Here is a 4,140-nt window from a genome sequence, read left to right as displayed (position 1 = left end):
AGAGCTTCAAAATGTGTCAAAAATATGAGGTGCATGAAACAATCTGAAAACAAGGAGGAACATGAAGTGTTGTTGAAAAACATGAAAAGCCTGAAAATGTGTGAAAAATATCAAGAGCTTCAAAAGGTGTAAATAATATGAGGAGCATGAAATGGTCTGAAAAATAGGAGGAGCATGAAGCGGTGATCAAAAACATGAAGAGCCTGAAAAGCAGTGAAATATATGAAGAGCTTCAAAAGGTGTCAAAAATATGAGGAGCATGAAACGGTCTGAAAAATAGGAGGAGCATGAACCGGTGTTGAAAAACATGAAGAGCCTGAAAGGAGTGAAATATATGAAGAGCTTACAAAGGTGTCAAAAAATGAGGAGAATGAAACGGTCTGAAAAATAGGAGGAGCATGAAGCGGTGTTGAAAAACATGAGTAGCCTGAAAACGTGTGAAATATATGAAGAGCTTCAAAAGGTGTGAAAATATGAAGAGCTTCAAAAGGTGTCAAATATGAGATGAGAATGAAATGGTCTGAAAAATAGGAGGAGCATGAAACGGTGTTCAAAAACATGAAGAACCTGAAAAGGTGTGAAACATATGAAGAGCTTCAAAAGGTGTAAAAAATATGAGGAGCATGAAACGGTCTGAAGACTAGGAGGAGCATGAAGCGGTGTTGAAAAGGATGAAGAGCCTGAAAAGGTGTGAAAAATATGAGAGCTTCAAAAGCTGTCAAGTATATGAGGAGCATGTAACGGTCTGAAAAATATGAGGAGCATGAAATGGTGTTCAAAAACCTGAAGAGCCTGAAAAGGTGTGAAAAATATAAAGAGCTTCAAAAGGTGTGAAATGCATGAGGAGCATTACATGGTCTGAAAAATAGGAGGAGCATGAAGCTGGGCTCAAAAACATGAAGAGCCTGGAAAGGAGTGAAAAATATGAAGAGCTTGAAAAGGTGTGAAAAATGTGATGACCATGAAACCGTCTGAAAAATAGGAGGAGCATGAAGCGGTGGTGCAAAACATGAAGAGCCTGAAAAGGTGTGAAAAATATGAAGAGCTTTAAAAGGTGTGAAAAATAGGAGGAGCATGAAGCGGTGTTGCAAAACAAGAAGAGACTGAAAAGGTGTGAAAAATAGGAAGAGCTTCAAACCCTGTCAAAAATATGAGGAGCATGAAACGGTCTGAAAGATACGAGTAGCATGAAAAGGTCTGAAAAAGAGGAGGAACATGAAATGGTCTTGAAAAACCTGAAGAGCCTGAAAAGGTGTGAAAAATAGGAAGAGCTTCAAACCCTGTCAAAAATATGAGGAGCATGAAACGGTCTGAAAAATAGGAGGAGCATGAAGCTGTGTTCAAAAACATGAATAGCCTGAAAAGGTGTGAAAAATATGAAGAGCTTCAAAAGGTGTGAAAAATCGAAGGAGCATGAAGCGGTGTTCAAAAACATGAAGAGCTTGAAAAGGTGTGAAATATATGAAGAGCTTGAATAGGTGTGAAAAATAGGAGGAGCATGAAACAGTCTGAAAATAGGAGGAGCATGAAACGGTGTTGAAAACATGAAGAGCATGAAAAGGTGTGAAAAATATGAAGAGCTTCAAAAGGTGTCAAAAATATGAGGAGCATGAAACGGTGTTAAAAAACATGAAGAGCCTGAAAAGGTGTGAAAAATATGAAGAGCTTCAAAAGGTGTCAAAAATATGAGGACCTTGAAAAGTTGTTCAAAAACATGAAGAGCATGACAAGGTCTGAAAAATATGAAGAGCTTCAAAAGGTGTCAAAAATATGAGGAGCATGAAACGGTGTTAAAAAACATGAAGAGTCTGAAAAGGTGTGAAATATATGAAGAGTTTCAAAAGGTGTCAAAAATTTGAGGAGCAGAAACGGTCTGAAAAATAGGAGGACCATGAAGCGGTGTTCAGAAATATGAAGAGCCTGAAAAGGTGTGAAAAATATGAAGAGGTTCAAAACGTGTCAAAGTATGAGGAGCATGAAACGGTCTGAAAAATATGAGGAGCATGAAGCAGTGTTGAAAAACATGAAGACCATGAAAAGGTGTGAAATATATGAAGAGCTTCAAAAGGTGTCAAAACTATGAGGAGCATGAAACGGTCTGAAAATAGGAGGAGCATGAAGTGGTGTTGAAAAACATGAAGAGCCTGAAAAGGTGTCAAAAATATGGAGAGCTTCAAAATGTGTCAAAAATATGAGAAGCATTAAATGATCTGAAAACCATGAGGAGCATGAAGCGGTGTTCAAATACATGAAGTGCTTGAAAAGGTGTGAAATATATGAAGATCTTCAAAAGGGGTCAAAAATATGAGGAGGATGAATCGGTGTTCAAAAACATGAAGAGCCTGAAAAGGTGTGAAAAATATGAAGAGCATCAAAAGGTGTCAAAAATATGAGGACCTTGAAAAGTTGTTCAAAAACATTAAGAGCATGAAAAGGTTTGAAAAATAGGAAGAGCTTCAAAAGGTTTGAAAAATATGAGGAACATGAAACGGTCTGAAATATATGACGAGCATGAAACGGTGTTCAAAAACATGAAGAGCCTGAAAATGTGTGAAAAATATGAAGAGATTCAAAAGGTGCGAAAAATGTGAGGAGCATGAAGCGGTGTCCAAAAACATGAAGAGCCTGAAAAGGTGTGAAAAATATGAAGAGCTTTAAAAGGTGTCAAAATATGAGGAGCATGGAACGGTCTGAAAAATAGGAGGAGCATGTAGCAGTGTGGAAAAACATATAGGCCATGAAAAGTTGTGAAATATATGAAGAGCTTCAAAAGGCGTCAAAAATTTGAGGAGCATGAAACGGTCTGAAAAATAGGAGGAGCATGAAGTGTTGTGGAAAACATGAAGAGCCTGAAAAGGTGTGAAAAATATGAAGAGCTTCAAAAGGTGTGAAAAATAGAAGGAGCATGAAGCGGTGTTCAAATACATGAAGAGCATGAAAAGGTGTGAAAAATATGACGAGCTTCAAAAGGTGTCAAAAATATGAGGAGCATGAAACGGTGTTCAAAAACATGAAGAGCCTGAAAAGGTGTGAAAAATATGAAGAGATTCAAAAGGTGTCAAAAATATGAGGACCTTGAAAAGTTGTTCAAAAACATGAAGAGCATGAAAAGGTCTGAAAAATATGAAGAGATTCAAAAGGTGTCAAAACTATGAGGAGCATGATACGGTCTGAAAAATAGGAGGAGCATGAAACGGTGTTCGTAAACATGAAGAGCCTGAAAAGGTGTGAAAAATATGAAGAGGTTCAAAACGTGTCAAAGTATGAGGAGCATGAAACGGTCTGAAAAATAGGAGGAGCATGAAGCAGTGTTGAAAAAATGAAGACAATGAAAAGGTGTGAAAAATATGAAGAGCTTCAAAAGGTCTCAAAAATATGAGGAGCATGAAATGGTCTGAAAAATAGGAGGAGCATGTAACGGTGTTCAAAAATATGAAGAGACTGAAAAGGTGTGAAATATATGAAGAGCTTCAAAAGGTGTCAAAAGTATGAGGAGCATGAAATGGTCTGAAATATAGGAGGAACATGAAACGGTATTGAAAACCATGAAGAACAGGAAAATGAGTGAAAAATATGATGAGCTTCAAAAGGTGTGAATAATAAGAGGAACATGAAGCGGTGTTCAAAAACATAAAGAGCTTGAAAAGGTGTGAAATATATGAAGAGCTTCAATAGGTGTGAAAAATAGGAGGAGCATGAAGCGGTGTTCAAAAACATGAAGAGCTTGAAAAGGTGTGAAATATATGAAGAGCTTCAATAGGTGTGAAAAATAGGAGGAGCATGAAGCGTTGTTCAAAAACATGAAGAACCTGAAGAGGTGTGAAATATATGAAGAGCTTCAAAAGGTGTCAAATATATGAGGAGCATTAAACAGTATGAAGATAGGAGGAGCACGAACCGGTGTTGAAAAACATGGAGAACATGAAAAGGTGTGAAAAATATGAAGAGATTCAAAAGGTGTCAAAAATATGAGGACCTTGAAAAGGTGTTCAAAACATGAAGAGCATGAAAAGGTGTGAAAAATATGAAGAGCTTCAAAAGGTGTCAAAAATAGGAGGAGCATGAAACGGTCTGAAATATAGGAGGAACACAAGCGGTGTTGAAAAACATGAAGAGCCTGAAAAGGTGTGAAATATGTGA

This window comes from Dama dama, unplaced genomic scaffold, assembly GCF_033118175.1.
Source record: "Dama dama isolate Ldn47 unplaced genomic scaffold, ASM3311817v1 ptg000109l, whole genome shotgun sequence".
In the NCBI taxonomy this organism is placed as follows: domain Eukaryota; kingdom Metazoa; phylum Chordata; class Mammalia; order Artiodactyla; family Cervidae; genus Dama; species Dama dama.
This window is presented reverse-complemented; position numbering follows the sequence as displayed.